Below are 24,447 nucleotides of genomic sequence, written 5' to 3'. Positions count from 1 at the left end.
TACTTAGGACTGTATCCCTGCTGACTCAGACTACTTAGCCGAGGGTAACGTCGCCTTCAAAAGAGGGGCCTACCACATTATGCATTAATAACTTAATTAATTATCTTTCAATAACCCGACCCTTTAGGATTGTATCCTTGCTGACTCAAACTACTGGGCTGAGGGTAACGTCGCCTTCAAAAGAGGGGCCTACTACAATAAATAAGATAATCTCTTAAACAAGTGCAAAAGTGCGAAAATAATCAAAGGTTACACTACACACGAGTTGGATCCAAGTGATTCATCTTGTCTATCTGTTTTTACTTTTATTTTATTTTTCAGCATTTTAGTTAGTTTTATTTTCTTAGTTTAAAACCTTTTTCTAACATTTTGATTTGGTTAGACATTGAGGATAAACCGGTACTAAAAGCTCTTGTGTCCTTGGACGACCTCGGTATCTTACCAACACTATACTACGTCCACGATGGGTGCACTTGCCCATATGTGTGTTTAGTGTTAGTAAATATCGTGTTTTATAAATTTAAAACTTGGCTAAAAAGTGTAAAAAGGGCTTAAAATATATACCTAAAACATATATACACTAACACGCATCACTAGCTCACCCTTGTGTCGTTGTCTCACTTCGGCCCAGTTTCTTCGAAGCCCAAACAAAAGTAAAACTCATATGGGTTTGGCCCACTTTGTTCCGCATATATGCATGTATATGTTTCCATGCATCTCTCATATTAACACTAGAGATAAGTAAACCCTAGCACACCCTCTCTTGCACTCACGGTGATCGGCGACAGGAACCCCCCCCCCCATGACATCCTACACCTCTCTTGTGCCTGTGAACACATATACACCCCAAAGATTTTAGAGAGAAGGAACTATGGTTAAAGAGAGAGAGAGAGAGAGATCGATGTGAAAGGAGGAGTAATCGGAGAAAGAGAGAGAGATGACGAAATTAGTGAGGGAGCCGACCATCTCTGGCGACCTCCATGTTTTCCAGAGACCAGATAAACCACGACGGCGGTGGCCGTCGGACCACGGCGGCGACATTTAGGATCCGGAATCGGGTCCGACAGTTGGTGTTTTGGTTCGAGTAAACAGTGGTAATGGCCGTATAAGTGGATTCTTTTCGGGTTCGAATCTGGGTTTCGGGTCTCGGAGCAGGAAGAGGGTAGTCGTCGGAGCTCCGATGCAGGCCCCTAGGCACGGCAGCTTGTGCTCGTTCATCCCATAAGTCACTCGGTCGGGTATGGTTGACCAACTTGGAACGGGTAATGTAATGTAACATACCGAGCAATCTAAGGTGAGTTCATTTCTATTGAGCATGCGTCCCGGTGGTTGGGACAGTCATTGGGTATCCCTGAGAGGGATAGGTTTTTGGGTAAATCAATTGGGTATTCCTGAGAGGAATACGTCTTGTGGGTAAAATCTGGAATGTTGGATAATACACTCATCCTATCACCCTTAAGTCCCATCTTGTTTGTTACCTGAGAGGTAACGGAGTGTTAGTTGGTAGCGCTATCTAGGTTTGGCACCCTCACCCCGTACCTGAGAGGACGGGTGTGAACTAATGACTCAGTCATGCCCAATGCTTTGATAGGAGCATTGGGGAACGGGCAAAATAAATCTGGAGCCGTCTTGTATTCGGGGTATTATCAACATTGTAAACAACGAACTTAAATAAACACTTGGTAACTAACGTTTTCGTAAAACTATGAACTCACCAGCGTTGTCTGATACACGTGTGTGCATGCTCGCAGGTTATTGAAACGTGAGGATGTGGAACTTGCTGTCTGGGAAGCTGGAGTGGTCATGGGTTGGGATACATGGAAACTTGAAGCAAGACTAGTTGATCACATACACTTGGGTTTTGGTTAAACTTTATATTATGCTTCTGCTGAACACAACAAGTTATAAATAATGTTTTGTATCACTTTATATTAATGAATGAAAGCTTTTATTTGAAATCTTGTTATGAGTTCAATGTGATTAGTGGCTAGATCCCGGTACGTCACACGCCTCGCGGGGGTTTCCACATGTGGTATTTTGGGGGTGTGACAGTTTGGTATCAGAGCAACTGGTTATAGTGAACTTGTTTTTAAAACGTTTTTGTAAAACCAGACTATAACCGAATAGTTCTGAATACGTGAATACGACCATGACACTCAGCTCCAGATTGCAAGGTTCGTCTTTCTCACTTGTTGCATACATTACATGACTAGTACACATTTGTTTAGGACGTAACATACGAACACACAGTCGTCACTATAGCATGATGGCATGGATTGCTTGCTTACTTTAAGACGCGTTGATAGTATACCATAGTCCTTGGATTTTTGTGATCTTATTACTTTGACAACCTCCGTTGATATCTGGGTTTGAAGAACCATTTGACACAAGTTAGGAGGAACTGAGATGAGCATGCAAATCACAATATTATTGTGGGTGCACACATAATAATAATGTGGGGTGCATGTGAGTCCCAGGGAGGCTTAACGAGTGAAAAAGGGGTTCGTTCTGTTATTTAATCAATGAGAAACGTAACAAATCTATAGGAGTCACAACAGTGATTGTCTCCTACTCGAACGTGATCTTTTCACTTCTCTCTGAATCCTTACAAATCGCGATGATATCGAGTATCACCTGAACACTCATCTGAACGTCTAGTGAACTGTGTAGGATGTTAGGTGCCAGTACGAACGTCCCTGAGTTGGATGTCGTAGCGTCGAATGATTGGTCTATATCCTTCTCACTCCTCTTCGTTTGTTGGAACTCATGTATTGACGTCTTAGATCCCGAAGCGTGATCACTTCTGCAACACTCCCGCAACAGACCATGTATTACTCAATTAACTTGCTAGATCGATGGACAAGAGGATGAGCGTAGTACTTTACCGACCTCAGTATTTGGACAACCCTGATTACCGGCAACGAACACCAGCGAATTGACTTCAATCGAATCCTTAACCCTACTTATGGGAGTCAACTCTTACGAATCAATCGGGACATGAACGATGACAATTGACTATAGAGTGGAATGTGTAACTTCCCACACAGTGAGTAGTGCCTTAGTACTTAGTATGGAATGTGAAAAGATGACCCTTTTGATGAAAGGACACAGGATCCCGTTACAAGCAGCGACATTAGAGGCAACCGTCACGGTGACATCGAGGTGCTCGTAATCGTAGCTTATAGTATGGAAACGAAGGTGACTTCGACAGGGATTGACTGTTGTTAAGTCAAAATATCAACAACCAAGGGAACAATGACCGTATTAGGAATCCACGTGACCATAACAACAACACTAGAAATGATGCTCATAGAAGGGCATTTAGGATTGGCGTGGGCAACGCCAGGAATATAGCAACATGGTGGCCTGCACGTTCTTGGTAATTAATCGCTCCGTCTCTGTTCTGTTTAACCCTGATACTTCTTGAAACCGAACTTGTTGTGGACTCGGCCGATGGCACATCAATTGAAGCCCCATATGTTCGTTGGGACGCAAACTCGACCTTGTGGGACAAGTGTTCGACCTCGACCTTTCTTCTACTATCCATGATGGTTTCGATGCAGTAGTTAGTGTGGATTTGTTATCCAGATATCGCGTAAATATACCCGGTGAGGAGAAAATTCTGCATATCCCTCTCCCTAGTGGAGATTCGTCGTCTGACCTAAAGTGTCAGAGTGGTGTAAAGGTTAGTACCATTTTGGAAATTAGGGCCCAGAAGTGTCTACGGAAGGATTACCCCGCTATGTTAGCACTCGTTACTGATGCTAAGGCTAAGGAGAAGAGGATCGACCAACTTTTCATGATTTCTCCCTATGAGCTACTAGAAGAACTATCAGGTTCACCTCCACATCGTCAGGTGGAATATCGGATCGGTATCATGTCAGAAGCAACCCTGATTACTAGTATCCCTTATCGTCTCACATCAGGAAGGTTGCAGGAACGGCCTAGTCAACTTCAGGAACCGCTGGGCAGGGGTCTTGACAGATTAGCTCCTTACTTTGGGGAGCCCGAGCTCTACCTGTGAAAAGAAGGACGAGTCATTTCATCCGTGAATCGACTACCGTAAACTCAGTAGGGTGCCAGTCAGAAACCATCACCCATTGCCTCACATTGATGACCTGCTTGGCCAGCTGCAAGGGTCAATCATCTACTCAGAAACCGACTTGAGATCGGGCAATCATCAGATGGAAGTCCAGGAGGAGGATGTTCCTAAGACGACATTTCAAACGCAGTATGGATGCTACGGTTTTCAGTGTATGTCATTCAAGTTATTCCACGCACCAGCAGTTTTATGGATCACATGAATCGTAAGTGTGAACCTCATCTTGTCAAACTGTCAACCGTGTTTATTGATGACACTTGAAATCACTTCTAGGAGAAAGGATCACCATGAACGACACTTGTACCTTATCTTAGAGCTCCTAGGGGAGGAGCAACTCCATGCGAAGCCTACTAAAGTGTGACTTCAGGATCCGAGGAGTACACTTTCTTGGTCACATAGTCAACGAATTTGGAATACACGTGGATCTCGCTAAGATCCATTTTATTAGAACTTTATCAGCACCGAAGAGTCCTTCGGGGATACAGTAATTTCTTAGTCACACTAGATGCTATCATAGACTCATCAAGGGATTTTCGAAGATTGCGCAGCTCTAAACTCTTTAACACAGCAAGGTGCTGTGAATTCATGGGAGATAAAACAGGAGGACGTCTCTTCAGCTTTTGAAACTCAATTCTACAATGCACTGAGTATTGTCTTTACCCAAGGGTACGGGTGATCTGGTGGTATACCATGATGGTCCGAATCAGAGTCTCAGTCACACACCGATGCAACATGAGAAGGTGATGGCTTATGTGGTGGATTAACAGGAAGAGTTGCACGACTCACAACCTGGGGTGGGAGCCACGATCTCGGATTTGAGCTGTAGGCATTACTTGGACGGTACCAAATGCACTACTTAGACCGATCACCAGGGCCTCCCGTGTACCTTTGTTTCGGAAGAGCTAAACGTGTAATAGCATCGTTGGATGGAACTTTTGAATGATTACGACTGTGAAAATTGAACGTGCACGAGCTTTGCAGCTCACTATCGACTCTAACTTACCTGATCAGACTCGCTCTGTTCAAACTGGAGAACTGAAGGAAGAGAATTTGCAAGTTAAACCCATGCGGGGCATGGAGAAGCAACCGTTGGCAGGTCGGACGATATCCGCTACCTCATGGAACGAATGTAGGTCTTGTTATACGGCAACCGTAGGGAACTCGTGTGGAGCAAAGCATACCGGCCTCGATATTCTAGTCTTCTGGGTTTTGATAAGAGATACTGGGATCTATAAAACTTGTACTGGTGATCGGGCATAAAGGCCCACCTAGCTATGTATGTGAATGATGTTTGACTTGTGGGAAAGTCAAGGTGGAGTATCAGCAACCAGAAACACCTATATAGAAATGAGAACAGACTGCCATGGATTCTGTCACTACTCTACTTACAACTCGAAACAGAAACAAGGAAACTTTCTTGCAATCAAGGAAACTATCGAGTCTTCGCAGCTGTGAATTTCCTCTGAGAGAGGCGACTTTTAGGCATGAGGTGCCAACTCCTGTTGCCTCTGATTTTGATCTATGCTTGACAAGCAACACATAACACCCATGGCTCACGTCTAGACATGAGCATTGGACAAACGGACAAATTAAATGAACTATCCTGACACTCGAAGACATGCTGCGAGCATGTGTGTGATTGGCTTTAGTGAGAATTGGGACGACACTTATCTTTGGTTGAGTTCTACTGTAGCAGTGACCATCCTAGTATTCAAACAACTCCGTTTGAGGCATTGCTTGGTCGACAATGCCGATTCCCTTGATGGACTAAGGTGGGTGACAACCTAATCACAGGTCCAGGACTTATACTCGAAACTCTTGGGAAGATTGCTTAGATCGGAAATCGCGTGACGATCACGCGTGACCGCCGGGAAAACTGATAAGCTTAGGAGACACTAGGAATTCAATGCAGGCGAACGTATCATAATTGAAAGTCTCACCCTGGGAGGGTGCGGTGCGGTTTGGGAAGCGCGGCAAGCTTAATCCGTGTTATGTTGGGCCATTTAAAATCCTGGAGCGGATCGGTAAAGTGGCTTACAAGCTCGAGTAACCTGCTGAGTTGGGTAATGTTCATGATGTCTTCCATGTTTCGCAACTGAAGAAGTGTTTGTATGATGAAACACTGGTTATGCCATTCCAAGAGCTCAAGATTGATGACAAGTTGCAGTTTGTCGAGGAACCCATCGAAATCATGGATCGGGAAGTCAAGGTTCATAAGCATAGTCGAATCCCGATCGTGAGGGTTCGTTGGAACTCAAGACGTGGACCGGAGTTCACGTGGGAGTGCGAGGATTAGATGAAGCTCAAATATCCTCAACTATTTCCTGTTGACCAATCTAATTCTGTTATCACTGGTGAATTTCGGGACGAAATTCCGCTTCAAGTTGGGGATGATGTGGCACCTGAGGAAAATCTGCAGCAATCTTGAGTTACCACTTCACTTCTTTGGCTTACTTATCAAAATTCGGGACAAAATTTCTTTTAAGTTGGGGATGATGTGACAACCTGAACTTCAAGGTTAGTGTCGTTTAATCTCATGATCCTAACTTCTCGTTATCTATCCCTCTCCAATGTGTTAAACGTTTCATGCTATTATAATTCTGTTAAATCCTAAACGTATATGATAACCTTGTTAAACAAACATACTAGTATAATTGGGCCACACATGTATTGGGCCACATTAATAACCAGACCCGAATAACCTAAGCCTAGCTCACCCTTGTGTTGTTGTCTCACTTCGGCCCAGTTTCTTCGAAGCCCAAACAAAAGTAAAACTCATATGGGTTCGGCTCACTTTGTTCCGAATATATGCATGTATATGTTTCCATGCATCTCTCATATTAACACTAGAGATAAGTAAACCCTAGCACACCCTCTCTTGCACTTACGGTGATCGGCGACAGGAAACCCCCCCCCCCCCCATGACGTCCTACACCTCTCTTGTGCCTGTGAACACATATACACCCCCAAAGAGTTTAGAGAGAAGGAACTATGGTTAGAGAGAGAAAGAGAGAGATCGATGTGAAAGGAGGAGTAATCGAAGAAAGAGAGAGATGACGAAATTAGTGAGGGAGCCGACCATCTCTGGCGACCTCCATGTTTTCCGGAGACCAGATAACCACGACGGCGGTGGCTAGATGGATTTATACACTTGGGTTTTGGTTAAACATTATATTATGCTTCCGCTGAACGCAACAAGTTATAAATAATGTTTTGTAACACTTTATATTAATGAATGAAAGCTTTTATTTGAAATCTTTTTATGAGTTCAATGTGATTAGTGGCTAGATCCTAGTACGTCACACGCCTTGCGGGGGGTGGTATTTTGGGGGTGTGACAGTTGCAGTGCCGCTTGAATGCCTGCACATGGATTTATTCGGTTCGGTCAAGCATAAAAGCATCAGTAATGACTCGTACTGCCTCGTGGTGACAGATGATTATTCAAGATTTTCTTGGGTGGTGTTTATGGCACACAAGAGTGAAACGTTCGAAGTTATCAAAAACTTAATCACAACGATTGAGAATTTGTACACTTTGAAAGTAAGACGCATACGCAGCGACAATGGAACTGAATTTAAGAATCATGCTATGGAGGAGTTCTGTAAATCAAAAGGCATTCTTCATGAATTCAGTGCTAGATACACTCCTCAACAAAACGGCATCGCTGAGCGTAAGAACATTGATCGAAACTGCAAGGACCATGTTGGTAGAGTCACAGTTGCCCATTCCATTCTGGAGTGAAGGTGGCCTCTGCTTGCTACACATTGAACCGTGTCCTTACAGTTAAAAGACACAACAAGTCCTGCTTTGAGCTTCTGCACAAATAGAAACCAGATTTGCAATTTCTTGAACCGTTTGGGGCTCCTTGCACTATGATCGATCCGGATGGAAAGTTTGCGGCAAAAGCAATTGAGGGATATTTTCTTGGGTATGCCACCCCAAATTTACGAGTTTGGAATCTCGAAACAAAAAGGATCGAGGAATGGTCTAAAGTCAGAGTACAAAGGCACACATTGCCAGTCAGATGTCCGGGTCAGCCATGGATGTTTGAGTATGATGACTTTTTTAATTCAATCAATATTGAAGAAGAAGTAGTAGATGCTGCGACACAGATGTTTTTTGAGAGTGACAAAGCAACAGATTCCCCGTTGGTTCGTCCAATTATTGTCAACAATCAAGAATCATCGTCAGTTAACAATAATGCTCACGATGCTACTGAACTGAACGAATCTTCAGAGGATGATGAATTTCTCGATGCAGACCAAGAAGCTCCTGCAATAGTTGTGCATGGTACTTCTGAGGCTACACCTCCTGAGGACTGCCCTAAAATAGTTGAAGCTACTGCATCATCCTCTTCGCCAGTTCAGGGTATTGATTTGGTTGTTGATCTCAACTTCAACAATCTGGGTATAAATGTTCCAGTTCCGGATAATCCAGAAACGAGAATCCATAATACCCATCCTGAACAAAACATCATTGGTAATGTTCATAGTGGCATGCAGACGAGAAATCAGTTGAGAAACAACAACAATGTTGGCTTGTATGCAGCAATTAGAGAATCGGTTTGCAGAATGATTGGTCTTTCGCGTGTTATGTCTCACAAGAAGAACCAAAGTCTTGGAAAGAAGCATTAAAAGATAATTCTTAGGTGGAAGCTATGCAGGAGGAACTACAACAATTCCAGAAGCTTGGTGTCTGGAAACTGGTTGAAAAACCTAAGAACTACAAGAAGATTGGCACCCGTTGGGTTTTCAAATGCAAGAAGGATGACCGTGGAGTAGTCTTTCGAAACAAGGCGAGATTAGTCATTCAAGGTTTTCGTAAGGTTGAAGGGATTGACTACAACGAAGTTTAGGCACCGGTTGCACATTTTGAAGCTATTCGGATCTTTCTAGCCTATGCTTCCTTCAAAGGATTCAAGGTTTACCAAATGGACGTGAAAAGTGCATTCTTACATGGTGTAGTTGAAGAAGAGATGTATGTCGAACAGCCTCCGGGTTTTGAAGATCCTATTCATCACGGGTTTGGTTGCTCAACAAAGCTATCTACGGATTACATCAAGCACCGAGAGCTTGGTATGCAACCTTATCTAACTATCTGCTGGAGAATGGTTTTCGCCGGGGTCTTATCGATTACACGCTCTTCATCAAAGAAAAATGGAGATCTTCTGTTGGTTCAGGTATACGTAGATGATATTATTTTTGGTTCAACTAACGATGTTTTGTGTAGGGACTTCGAGCGTCTTATGCAGGAGAAATTCGAAATGAGCGCCATGGAGGAAATGAATTTCTTTTTGGGCCTACAAGTTCAACAAACGGAGTCTGGGATATTCATCCATCAGACTAAATATGTCGGAGACATCTTGAGCCGTAACTAGATGTCCGAAGCAACGCCCATTGTTACCCCACTTCCGCAGAATCACGGGTTTACTCCGGACTTGAAGGGTGAAAGCGTTAACTCTTCATTTTATCGCGCAATGATTGGATCTCTTATGTATCTCACAGCCTCGAGGCCCGGCATAATGTATCCTACGTGCCTGCTCGCCCGATATCAAGCCAACCCAAAGGCCTCACATCTAGCAGCTGTAAAAAGGATTTTCCGCTAATTGAAGGGTTGCCCGGACATCGTTCTCTGGTACTGTCACACCCCGATATTTCCACGTATTACCGGTGGGCCCGGTGGGGAGTATCGTGACGTAGTTGATATCATCATAGTCAAACAACACAACTTAAATGCACAGAGGAAGTAAAAGATAAATATATTACAATCCGATTCAAAAGTAATATCAAATATTACAACGGAATGTAAGTTGGATCCACAGGCGGATCTTAAAACAGAAAGACAATATTGTTCAACAGACTTTAGGCATCTAGAACTTGCGAGATTCCTTATTGACGCCCTGAGCTCCCAGCCAATTACGTATAGTACATGTCACTTAATCTTTCTGGGAAAATACGTTAGTTTACACTGGTAAATACAACTTAACTGACTCATTTTGAAAATGTTTTAGAAAATTTATTTGAATGCACATGGCACAAAACTTTTATAACTTGGGACAATTATATAAAAATAATCTTGTATACAAATTTACATTGTTCGTTATACATTTAGGGCCCGATGTAGAAACCGAGTAGAGATTAACATACACGCCACAAGTATAGGCCCACAAGAGAGTGAGATACCGTTTCCCTTATGCAACTGTCAGGTGTACGCCTACACCTCGTGCATAAGACGTGGCCATTTTATTTTACAATGATGCCAAGGATATCCGGGACATGGTCATTAACCCCTAAAGGCCTTTATTTCAAACAAGACAGATTAAAACGGGTTACCTCAATAGTTTAATCATAATATGATTAAACATTCAATACCCGACCAAGCGGTATTATTATAATACCGTATTCCAAGCCCGTATAAGGAAAATAAGTTAAGAGTATTTACCTGAGCTTAAAAATGCAATTTATACTCAGCCGTATATCCTAATCAGCAAGTGCAAGAACCTTTACTGGGGCTCTTAATCTGGAACGGATGTTTTTAATAACCTATTAGATTCCCAACGGGTCGCAATTAAGCCTATGCTTAGACCGGTTAGTTTTAAAGGAAGATATAGTTCAAAACGCATGATTAAGCGAGAACCGGATTAGAATGTGGTTTAGACCCAACAAGCTTGTACACTTGTATAATAAGGGTAAACTAAACACATTTTGGATTTTGAGATAAAGAATGATAAAGTTTGACCCGTTTCGGCTAATTTATGCAAACTAGTTACATATGTCGATCCGAACGCGAAAAGGGCGTAACGGGTAACCACAAGAGTCATGAACAGGTTTCCTAAGTTAATATGCCTTAAATATGTTGTGATATCAGTAGGATACCTTCCATTATGCCCAAAACGAATTTAAAACCAATTTATGCCCCGTAGGGGTATTTTGGTCATTTTAAAGCTTAAAAAGGATTTAATTATAAATCTGAGTTTTAGGTCTGATTTAATCAGTAAATATACTTAATTTAATAAGTTATAACAGTAGGCTATCATATATATGTGAAATTTATTAATTATAACCATACTATGCACCGTATGGGCATTTTGGTAATTTCACATAGGCTTAAAATGTCAAAACTGAAAACCCGAGTTTAAAACTTTTCCTTAATGTTAAAATATAAAAATTTACTGAATATATCAGTAGACATCAACCCTTATATGTTTAAAATAATTTTAATACATACTATGCGTTAAAAACGCTTAAAAAGGCGATTTGGAGCCATTTCCGGGTTTTCAAAGGAAAGCTGATGTTTTTATTATTTCAGAAGGCTCAAAATGTTTTATTTATCATTTTAGATCAGTAAAAAAAGGTTTGGCATCAAAAGGATTTGTAAAACTCATTTTATAGCCCAAAAGGGCAAAACCGACAATTACCGAATTTAAGCTAGAACCCTATGTTATGCTCAGCCTAAAAATAAATAAAAATCTTCAAAAATCCCAAAATATTATTTTATATCAGTAGGTAAAAAGTTTGGTATCAAAAATTGGGTTTAGGTAGGATATATGCTAATTATGCCGTTTAATTAATAAAAAGCTTCTCATTTACGCTAATGAGCATAACTTCTAATCTAGACCTCAAACTTATGTCAAATTTTAAGGACAAGTTTATAAATTAGTAATAAAGATTACTGTTCTATCATATTTTCAAAAATTATTGTTTTAGGGTCAAAAGGGCATAACGGTCAACATTTAGGCATTTTAACGGAAACATGTATGATCTAGGATTTCTATGGAACCAAGTTGTATAACCTCGGAGGGTTATACTAACCTATAATATGGTCCTAATGGAATCCTAAGGCATATCTAAACTAATCTAAATCGGGTCAGAACTAAAATTCAAAGCAAAAGTCAACTTTTGCGACTTTCGGTTCCGAACTGAGCCTATACTTAGAATTGTCGGGTTGAATCATGCTTAGGCATGTTCAACTAATATTTACCAAGTTATTAAAGTGATAAAACTGATTTTATGGCTTTTATATTAATAGTTATGTATTTTATTTAAAACTAACCTGTTTGACTTTAATTTGACCCGACAATTTAACTAAGTAAACGTGGTAATTAGGAGGTGCCCTTTTGGGGCTTAAACACCTACCTAATTACGGTCACGTAGCCATGTTCGTTGCGAACCATGGCTCAACCGTTTAAAAGTCAAAGCGTTTATCGAGAACGGTTGAATTTTCGGTTTAAAACGCTAAATAATTAAACTAAGCACGAAGGGACACTTACAAGAGGTCCAAAGGACAGAAGGAGGTTCTCAAGAAGCTCAAGATCCTCCAAGAACTCAGAGAGAAATCAGAAATGGAATGAGGTGTGAATGAAAGCCAAGATCAAGTGGGTTTCTATAGGATTTCAAGAACCGTAGGTTCGTTTCTCGTAACCCGAGCCTTGATCTGGACCGTACACATCTTACACCCTGATTTCTAATACTATGGGTGCCCAAGGATTGAAGAAAAACCCTGTGCAAGTGATTGAAACAGCTGGAACAGCTGGTAACAGCTGGAAAATCAGTTTTGAAGCTTTGGGGGACTCACACGGCCTGCGTAAGAAAACACAGGCAACCTACGCGGCCTGCCTGGCAGTCCAGAACTGCACAGAATCTTCCAGAAATGACAGAATTGGTCCCTGTGAGCATAAAAGGTCATTTTAGGCACGTTTAAGGCCCGTTAACCTCATTTTAAGGCTCTACTATGATGCCTCAACATAAGGTACATGAAACATGTTCAAAAACATGTCGGATGTCGGTTCGTTTGGTCGTATGGTCACGTTGTTCGTCTAATTATGACGAAACACGAACGGACGCGAAAAACGATCCAAATTACGCGACGAATGGAATTTATCAAGCCAAACACTAAAATAAAATATTTTGGTGCTTACATAATATTTTTGGGTGTCCGGGGATATTCAGAATGCTAGATATGCGCGAAAGTGCAAACTTGTGCACTTTTTGACACTTTTAGTCCCTGCATGACATAAAAGTTTATTTTTGCGCACCAAACACCTCTAAGCCTATATCTAGGCTATATAAAGGATAATTAGGGTATGTTTAACTCATGGCCATATTCCGGAAGGTCCGTTACCATACGAATCGACATACTTTTGCAGTTTGACGCAATTAGTCCTTTAATTGCGCAAAGTAGCGCGAAATATTGTTTAATGATATCCAAGCCTTCCATGGCCCATAATGGGCATTCCCAAGCATATAATTAAATATTACTACACTCTCGTTCGCTTAAATGATCACCGAAAGGCGTAGATTCAAAAGTTGACGCTTAAGGTCCCTCTATTGCGCAAACTTGCGCATCTCATCATTTAATAGCATTGAAGCCTTATCTAATCCATATTAGGCATTTTTGAAAGTATTATTGAACATCACGATGCTTCGGGTTCGCTAAAAGGTCATTCAGAGGTATAATTAAACATATTGACACTTTTAGTCCCTCTAACTTGCAAAGTTGCGCGTAACTTTACTTATAGGCATAAAAACCTTAGATGGCCATTATTTGGCATTCCCGAGAGTATAATCAAATATCATGAAGCTCCCGGTTTGTTAAAAAGTCGCTCAGAGGTAAGAATTAACATATTGACGCTTTTAACCCTTCATTGCGCAAACTTTCAATTAATCACGCAAACGGCTACACTCGATCAACAAGTGGCTCATTTGTGAATATAATATCGTGAGAGGTTATTTAGAAACTTATTTTAGGTATGCCAACACTTCCAGTCCTTTCATAATCAAAGTTTTCGATTTTTCGAAAAATTAATCCCTTAAATTCAATGTTTGACTTTATTAGGGTTCATTACACGTGTCAATACATCATTGGTCGTGATTTTACGAGGTGTTACATCCTCACCCCCTTAAAAGAAATCTCGACCTTGAGATTTTCTCAAATTCTGGAAGTACTTTTTGTCGCATAATGGACTTAACTTTTATAGCATATCTGGAGCCTCTACAAGCTCCCAAGTTGACCTCTATAATAGATACATGTATCCTTTTCGTAGCCTCTTAACCTGTCGATCCTCAATCGATACAGGTTTCTCATCATATCATATATCTGCATATCATTATGCGATAATGCTTCTCGACTTATTGGTGAAACACATCCTTAATCCTTAATGTGTAATGCATTGCAAGATCCGTCAAGCTCCTTAAATAGGTTTTAGCTCTTAAGCTATTTGAAACAACTAGTGTCTCACCAGTTGGTCTTTTTGGAGCCGATCTCAGTTTTTTTTTGGAGTGAGAGATTTGTGGGCCATAGACTTCTGTCTTTTGGATGGAGTCTTAATGACTTCAGGGTTTTGGTCTTTTCTCTCCAACAATGTTGGTTAGTGGTGATATAGTAGATGGTAGGGCCATAGGTGGAATTGGTGTAGAAAAGGGTTTAAATGGTTTTTCTAGGATTTGATGTATACAAGAATGATTAATGTTTATTTGTGGAACAACTCTTCTCTTTTACCTTTTCTCTTGATCTTGAATCTCTTTTTAATGTTATGTGGAAATATCAATGGAACTAGAGAGATATATCTTAGAATATAATTTGGAAAGTTTAGAGTAAAAGGGGTGAGTGTAAAAGGTTGAGGTTGGCTTATATCTACAGGCAAAACACAGTAAACAAGGAAAAAGTCTTAGCCAGCTCGGCGGTTGATCTAACCGACCATGGATCTCCATTTTTTACTTTTTGGTTGCTTTCAACTCTTGAACGTTGTGTAAACGACTAACAACACCTTTTTCACACCCATACCTCAATTTTTTACTTATCATATCACCATATCTTTTATATCTTAGTTATCAAGCATGGGTTGTGATTCAATAAAACATAGTTGTTTTTTTTTTCCATTTCTGGCAACACAGTGTCTCCAACCACGATTACATGCCTTAAATGAAAAGAAGCCAACTATATACTTACATTTTTTAAAATTCAATGTCTCTCAAATTGATAACTGACTAGTTTAGTTTAGTTGAGACTTTTGTTTAATAATTTTTATAGGAAAACTGATTTGTTGTATTTTACCTTCGATTAACTAATTTTCTCTCTAATTCTTAATTAATCTTTTGAAACTTTGGTTTTTGAAGATGTTCTTTCATTTTGATCTTTGTTTCTTTTAGTTTTTATCAAATTGTTGTAGCTTTAATCTTTCACCTTTGAATATGGCAGTGTGTTACACACTTGGTGAATATCGCACTTGATATATATTACACTTGATGAATATTGCATTATGTTGAACTTGTTAATCTTTACACGGGTTGATTGTTGATCTATAATCTATAATTTATAACAAATCAAAACCATCTTAGGTCACATGGCTTTCTCTTAAAGATCTAACTGCCACGTGGTAATGTATTATGAGGCATTGTCTGACATTGAGCGATAAAGAAAACAAGGGTGTTCAAGATTTTTTCTCTCCCCTTCTATTTAATCTTGTATCATCTATTCTCTCAGTCAAATTTGAATTTCCTAAATTAGTAATCTGTTTCCTTTCATTTTTTTTCTTTTAAACCTTAAATTCAATTACATGTTCCACTTTTACATGCTTAGACCATCTATTCTCTTAATCAAGTTTGAGTTTCCTAAATTACTAATTTGTTTCCTTTCAATCTTTTTTTCTTTTAAACCTTAAATCCAATTACATGTTTACTTAACAAGTTAATATATGTCGTTTGTTATATATAAAAATAATAAAATCATAAATAAACTATTCCGAATCTTGATTTCTTGAGGTAGGGTAGATCTTTCACAAGATCATACTGAAGGTGGAAATGCATGTCTTTATCACGCAGCTCCGTAAAGACATTTTCGTCAAAAACTAACTCGACAGGCGCATCACTTATGTACATGTGATATTGCATGGCCCATAGCCATCGTACTTTAAGATTATAGAATATAATTTTAATTATAATAAATATTTTTTTATACGATGCGTGTAACATATTGTAATTTAAACTAGTTGGTAATAAAAGAGTGGAAAATAGTTTCATTAACTACAATCAACGAGCAGAAGAAATTGCTATAATTTTTTTTGGAGGGAGGGAACACGTGAGGTTCACAAATTATTCATGGCGGACGTATTTACATGTATATAATTATATTATTACATGTGTATATATAATAGGGGTAAGGATCCTGTAAAAAGTGCTCAAAGTGTAAGAAGTGTGAGAAGTGTATTATAACACTATATATAATACTATATAACACCATATAAACACCGTATAACAATATGTAACACCATAGAATACCATATAACACTATGTAACACTATATATCATTATATAACAAATATAACACTATACATCTATCATAGACATGCTATCAGACAACCTATAGTGTTATATTTGTTATATAATGATATATATTGTTACATAGTGTTATATGGTATTATATGGTGTTACATATTGTTATACGGTGTTTATATGGTGTTATATAGTATTATATATAGTGTTATAATACACTTCTCACACTTCTTACACTTTGAGCACTTTTTACAGGATCCTCTACCTATATAATAGATAGATATTTAATTGATACACACACATATTAATATACACAAAGTCTCTTTCTCTCTCTCACGCAGTCTCTCTCTCTCTCTCTAAGGCGATTGCAGAATACAACACTCAGTACTGTAAAAGAGAAAGAAAAGGGAAGAAACATAGAAAGAGAAAGAAGGAAAAACGACAGCCACAGTTTCAAGAATTCAAGAACTACCACAACCGATATCTCTTTTTCACTCAGCTCCCTCATAGAGATTAATCTTTGCATTTTCTAAAAAAAAAATCACCAGTTTCTGGTTTATTCCTTTTGTTAATTCCACATAACACTCGTACGTTTCTTTCTCTTTTCACCCCTAGCTTTTTGTCTTTAACTTTCACAAACCTTAATAATCTTGTATCTCACAAACCGATCTATGTTTGTGTGTATATAGATCATGAAGATAACAGTATGATATGGTAGTATTAAGATTTCAAGATCAGCAACCACAGCACACGAAAAGCAAAAACCCTTCCTTGAATTCTATGTCACAAGATTATATCTTCAATTTCTCACATGGGTTTGAAAGACCATCTCAAGATCAACAACAACAAATCTTGAGATTAGAAGACGAGGGAACCAGTGGGATTCCCTCTGTCTACGGAGCTGGGACGCTATCGGAAATGTTTAATTTTCCGACAGCAGTCCCAGCTACCGAATTGTTACAAAATCAAATGAACTACCAACAACAGGCCCGTAATCAGCGTGGTCGAGATTGGTACGGTAACAGTGCTCAAGCCATGCAACTTTTTGTGATGAACCCACCACAAGAATCTCCTTTCTCACAATCTTCTTCAACTTCTTCATCAACACTTCACATGTTGTTACCGAATACTGTCCAGTCTTCGAGTCCTGCTCTTCACCATCAACAAAGCTTCGGTAGTGGTTCCGGACAAGGGCAATTCGGTCCATCAACACAATTCGCATGGATACCTCCCGGTGGTACAACCCATGATGGTGGTGGTGATAGTCATGGGCTTTCTTTATCTTTATCTTCTAGTTTGCAACACTTGGATGCAGCTAAAGTTGAGGAGTTGAGAATTGGTGACAATCCAGCGGCTGCTTTGTATTATTTCAATCAAGGAGGAGGTAGTGGTGGAAGCGATCCGTATCGAAATATGCAATTGCAAGGAGGAGGGGGGGTTTCGGGTCCAGTCCACCATCCGAGTACTCATGTCGGGTATGGATCATCTTCTTTAGGAGTAGTGAAAGCTTTAAGGACTTCTAGATATGTTAAGGCAGCTCAAGAATTGCTCGAAGAGTTTTGTAGCGTTGGAAGAGGTCAATTTAAAGTAAACAAGTCCGGATCAAAACACAACCCGAATCAGAATCCGAGTAGCAGCAGCGGTGGAGGCGGTGGTGGTGGTGCATCTTCTGCTTCATCTAAAGATCCCCCTTCTTTGTCCTCTACAGAAAGAATTGAACATCAAAGAAGAAAAAGCAGATTATTATCCATGCTTGATGAGGCAAGTCAATCTCTCTCTCTCTCTCTCTAAAGATAGTTCTTGGAATCAATAACTGAACAAATATGTTAAAGTCACCAGAGCCCAAAAAGATTCCGGTGGTATGTGGTAAATAGGGTTCCCATCTTCCAGCATAAACTCAATTTTCTTGAACTTTTGTTATCATGTGGTTATCTAATGTCTACCACTCTTCTAGGGGTACATTTCATATTAATTTGATAACAATCTTGACATGTAATTATGGAAATATTTCTTCTAATATTCAAACATGAATAACCAGTCTAATTAGTTCTTGTTTTTCCAAGAAAAAACATTAAGATTTTAAAATGGAAGTCTTTCATCACCCTTACAATATGTTGACGTATACTATGATTGATTTATTCCAATGTCTTTATTTATTTAGTACACTATTAATATCATATCATCAATAGTTAATTACTTGTGTACTTGTGTATAAGATGTATAACTGTTGCTATTGATTATGTACTTCAACGATTGTACTGATCCAACTGTTTCTATCTAATCAATTATAGGAATAGATGAACAGTATAATTTTATATACAAGACAAAAATAAATTTCTTTCTGTTGGGAAAAGTTTGTAAATATGTTACTTGTTAGAAGCATCATAATATATGTTTTAATTAGTAAACTAACATTTAAAATGAAAACCAGGTGGATCGGAGATACAATCACTACTGTGAACAAATGCAAATGGTGGTGAATTCATTCGACTTGGTATTGGGATTTGGTGCGGCTGTTCCATACACGGCGCTAGCACAAAAAGCTATGTCTCGTCATTTTCGATGTTTAAAGGATGCAATTGCAGCTCAATTAAAGCATAGTTGTGAGTTATTGGGCGAGAAAGATGTGGGTACTTCTGGAGTGACTAAAGGAGAGACACCAAGGCTTAAATTGTTAGAGCAAAGCCTAAGACAACAAAGGGCATTCCATCAAATGGGGATGATGGAACCCGAAGCTTGGAGACCTCAAAGAGGTTTGCCTGAACGTTCGGTTAATATTTTGAGAGCGTGGCTTTTCGAGCACTTTCTACACCCGTAAGTTTCCTTATGTTAAGTTAATTATGCATTTCAAGTTGAATGAATCTTGGTTAATTATAAAAATTCAGGCTTTATGAATCTTTATACAAGAAAAAGAATTTCAAGTTAATTATGCATTTCTTTCTTATTTCAAGTTAATTATGCATTTGAAGCTAAATCTTGGTTATAAAAACTCATGCTTCATGAATCTTTATAAGAAGAAAAAGAATTTTTAAGTTAATCATGCATTTCAAGTTGAATCTTGGTTATATATAAAATCTCAAGCTTTATGAATCTTTATAACAAGAAAAAGAATTTCTGATGGTGGGAATTATAAAATTAGTGAAGAAGTCATAGATAAGAGGTTGCTTTAAACAGTGCTAGGGATTTATGTGTGTGTGTGTTTGTTGGGTAAGCTTTTATGATTGAGAACGATTAAAGAAAAAAAGATAGAAAAAGCATGAGTATATGTGGTTGCAGCCTCTTCTTGTCTCTCCAACGATAAAGCTGAAAAAGTGGGTCTTTAGTAATATGTCTTACTAATTTATCTTTCTTAAAACCTGTTATATCATTGACACCTTTCACTTAGCAAAAACACCAATTTTCAATACACGTACGTTAATGATGGGGCCTAAAAGTTTTTGGAAGAGAGCAAAGTGGGAAACTGCTGCAAGAAAGAATGAGTCGTTATAATTGATTTGATGGTCAGATTTGAAGGTTTCTTTTACTAAACTTTACATCAAGATAATGACAAACACTTATATTAAACTTTATTAAAATAAGTAATAGTAATAGTATGTGGTAAATAAAACAATTTTGTGCTAGAATTCCTGACAGATGATAAATGCATGATCACAGAATTTAATGAGAGAGAAATCTAGCAAGAGATTGTACAAAATTGTCTCACTATAATCTATAAAGCAAAAGAAAAGAGGTCAATCAGTAATCAATAAAAAAATGTTATTTGTGTACTTAATTAGGTTAAATAGATCTAGTACATGAAATGCATTCACTTTTAATGTGGGGATGATGCATCATCTACTGTCGTTTAATTGGATAAAGTCGTTCTCAGGTATCCAAGCGATGCTGATAAACACTTGTTGGCTCGACAGACTGGCCTCTCTAGGAACCAGGTTCATTTGTACTCTCTCTCTCTCATGCATATATACTAAAATATATCCATATATAATATAATAATTATATACAGTCATATTTGCGTATATTGTGTTGAGCTTTCATTTTCATCAAACAAACCTCAACAATGATCATATGAAAACGAAGGAAAAGATAATATATAACACAATTAATGAAAAAGTATGAGATTTAACTGACTCATGAGTACTGTTTTCCATCATTTTTAAAATTTCATTGATTTTGTAAACAAATGCTTACAATTTTGTGGAAGTTTTACTAGAATAGTGTAGATGAAACATGCTCTAATAGTCTAATTTACCCCACCTGAACACAGAGAAGATGCAATAAATAAATCTGCATGTGTACATGATATACAGAAGCAGTTGTAGGTCTGCTTTCTTTATCTATAATCATTTTCTCTTTGTCATCTTTCTTTGCTACCATACAACACCCTCACCTTCATTTATTATTTTAATTCATTTCCATCAGTGTCATATATACTATACAGTACAATTAACTCCTGTGTGTGTATATATATTTTGGTCTTATTAAGTTAACTTAAAAAATATTTAATGTTTGTTTTCACCATTATCATTATCATGCATCTAATCATAGTATTTTAATTTATTTTCCATCAGTGTCATATATACAGTACAATTAACTCCTGTGTGTGTATATATATATATATTGGTCTTATTAAGTTAACTTAAAAAATATTTAATGTTTGTTTTCACCATTATCATTATCATGCATCTAATCATAGTATTAATTTACACCGACAGGCATTGGAATGTGACATACCACCCACATTTTGGTAATTAATTTTTTATTAAGCATTATGCCATTAAGGTTGTAGTTGGATAGCTAGGTTTGTTTAATATCAACCTTAAATAACAAGCAAAACTGGATGACTCGTTATCAATATTACATCCGGTTTTAATTCTTAACACATGACATGAAGGCACATGCATTAAGCTATGGACCAGTTAACTTCAATTTGGGTTGCTTTCAGGCAGGGTCTCCTACTCATATGTCTGTTTCATGCAAAACCCATCACTTTTTTTTTATAAATGTTTTTGAAAGAGACAATATTTCCTTTCCTTGAAAGCTTTGTCAAAATTACATATTTGTCTATGATGTATAAAACACTAGAAAATACAAATCAATTGAACACTCAAACGATGGGATTCTTATTAGGACTGATACAAAACAAAAATTACAAAGAAAGAAAGAACAAATTACAAGTGATTCGTATTTTCTGGTGCTTTATACAACAATTGGTATCAGAGCCCTGTTGGCTCGAATTAAAAAAAAAATAGTTCAATTGATTCGTATTTTCTGGTGTTTTATACAACAGTCTATTTACATTTGTTTATATATATTCAATTTTTTGGGTAATAAATATATTTATTTTAGTGTAGTAAAAATCTATCTTATTGAAGAGATAAAGCAAGTATTAAATTGATTTTGCAATGAATGAAATAAAGATTGGTGCACTGCAATAAAACCTAAAAAAACATGCAGAGGACTGCTAACATGAATAGTATACACCACACAGCTAAAGAGAAGTACCCTTGACTTTATCAGAAGGCAGAACAAAATGACAGTCCAGCACAAAGCTGGTCCCATTCATTGTGTACAGCTTTTATAATCATGATGAAATACTACGATACCATATGTCCTCCCCTTTTGATCATCTCTCCAGTTTATAAAAGCTACTTTCATATTCAGTAATTTTCATTTCACATTCACAGTAAAAGTTGTTACATGCATGCAAACTAAGTACTATTACTGATTTAGGATTCATATATAAAGAACACCTTAAATCAAGTACTAAATTACTGTTCATTCTAAAGATTGACAGGATGTGAAAAAGATAAAAGATTAAAAGACAATGATTAAATGCATTTTTTAAGGATGAAAATGTCAATCAATTCCTACTAACTTGGAACCAAGATGATTCACTTAGACTATGGGGTGTGGTCATGACTACCATTATCCTTCACATAGGCACCATGTCATCCAAATTCATCATTTAAAACCATTACCCTAAGAGTGTGGTCATGACCCAAACCACGTACTATCCCCTTTCTTTTTTTAATTTACTTTTGTCTGAAAATTTTCAAATGGGAGGGTCATGGCAATCGTGGTTTAATCCATGGGAACCATAATCAATCAAGGAGGGGGGTGGTATACCATTTAATTAATGGTCCTATGTGAAAACAATGTTCCAATCCATGACCCCCACACCACATAGTCTTAGGAACCCACCATTAGCAATATATTTTTGTCTCTAAATATATATTCGAGTATATATTTATTAGAGTCTTCTCGCTGCATTTGAATTTTGTTCGGATTTTCAAAATTCAGTATCGGTGCCTGATTCTTGCGGATAATGGTTGCTGTTATTGTTCCGGTTTTTTAACTTTAGACTTGGTGTCTGATTTGTAAAAGAAAAAAGGTGAATCATAAATTGATCAAAGTTGATAAATATAAGAAAATTTATGAATTCTATATCTTTAGCATGTTAATTAATTAAGAAAAATATAATAATTTGATTTGAATATAGAATAAAGTATTTCACTTTTGCATTGTTTCCACAAATAAGTATATTTAAGTGTATATAGTGAGTATTATTCAGGTGATTAGGCTTTTGTTGGTAGTTAAAAAAATAAATTGGGTATAGAAAAACCCTGAATTCTATATATTTAGCATGTTAATTAAGGAAAATACAATAATTTGACTTGAATATAGAATAAAGCATTTCACATGTTGCATTGTTTCCATGTATAAATTGAGTATTAGCATGATTGGATTGGATGGTTTGATAATGGCAGATATGTACGTGTGTATGTTTTGCAGGTGTCAAATTGGTTCATAAATGCAAGGGTCAGGTTGTGGAAACCCATGGTGGAAGAAATGTACCAACAGGAGAGCAAAGAAGAAGCTGAAACTCATAACCAAGATGAACATCAAGGTAATAATAATAATGACAATGATGATGATGATGAAGAAGATGAACAACAACAAGACAAAGAGAACATGAACTATCAAAACAAGGTAAACAGTAGCCACCCTCATGCCACAACACAAACTTCCATGCATCCTCCTCCACCTCAAACATTTACCACCACCACCACCACCACAACAGAAACACATGCAAATGCAAGTAGATCAAACATCATCAATGACTCTGAAAATGACCCTTCACTCCTTGCAATCAATACACAATATTGTTTCGCAGAAAACCAAGCTACTACTATGTCCTACTCCTATTCACCTATCTCAAACACAACCGGCGGCGTGACCACCGTGGCACCACCACCCTATGATGGTGACACATGCAGACGTAGCAGCATGCTTGGCGCTGAATACAGGACCACTACAGGAGACGATGCTGCAGCTGACATTGGGTCAACACTCATAAGATTTGGGACCACCTCTGGAGATGTGTCACTCACTTTAGGGCTACGTCATGCCGGAAACCTGCCGGAGAAGGCGTCTTTTTTCGGTTAGAGACTTTTGGGGTGGGTTCAATTTGTTAAGTTATTGATCATATTATATTTTACCTAGTGGCTGGTCTAATTATTGTTTTACTTATTTTTTAGTTGATGGTTATACCTTGAATCTCATACGTTTCTTCTTCTTCTATTATCTTATTTAAAGTGAAATAATCTAAAGAAAGAAAACATATATATACCTTTTCAGTGTATTTATTTCCATCATATTAAATATATACCTTTTCAGTGTATTTATTTCCATCATATTAAGTACTTGTATTAAGTTAATACCCTTTGCCTTTTTTTAGTAAATGAGACTTATAAGGGGGTAGGGTTGGTCATCACTCATCACTCACTCACAACTTCCAATCAAGTTCTGCTATGTCATCAACCATTATTCCATCACTAGTGATGGTAGTGGAAATGCCCATCACTCACCACACCGAACAATTTCCCTCACAACCCAACAATTTCCCTCAAATTCTTCACACGTGAAACAATTAACGCGTTATATAATTGACGCGTGAACTATTGAGTGGCGTTGGTGTCTGGGATTGTATAACGCGTGAAACTATTCCATCACGGAGTAAAACTCTTCCACCCCGGCTCCCCTAACTGAAGTGATCATGGCAAGGTGCCAAGGTGA

General features: G+C 38.0%; 1 pseudogene; it reads left to right on the top strand.

Moving 5' to 3' along the window:
* Positions 1 to 16,666: 16,666 nt before the first annotated feature.
* Positions 16,667 to 24,008, top strand: LOC110879197 (annotated as a pseudogene).
* The last annotated feature ends 439 nt before the right edge of the window (positions 24,009 to 24,447 follow it).

The sequence above is a fragment of the Helianthus annuus genome, chromosome 9, assembly GCF_002127325.2.
Source record: "Helianthus annuus cultivar XRQ/B chromosome 9, HanXRQr2.0-SUNRISE, whole genome shotgun sequence".
Lineage (NCBI taxonomy): Eukaryota > Viridiplantae > Streptophyta > Magnoliopsida > Asterales > Asteraceae > Helianthus > Helianthus annuus.
This window is presented reverse-complemented; position numbering and strand designations above follow the sequence as displayed.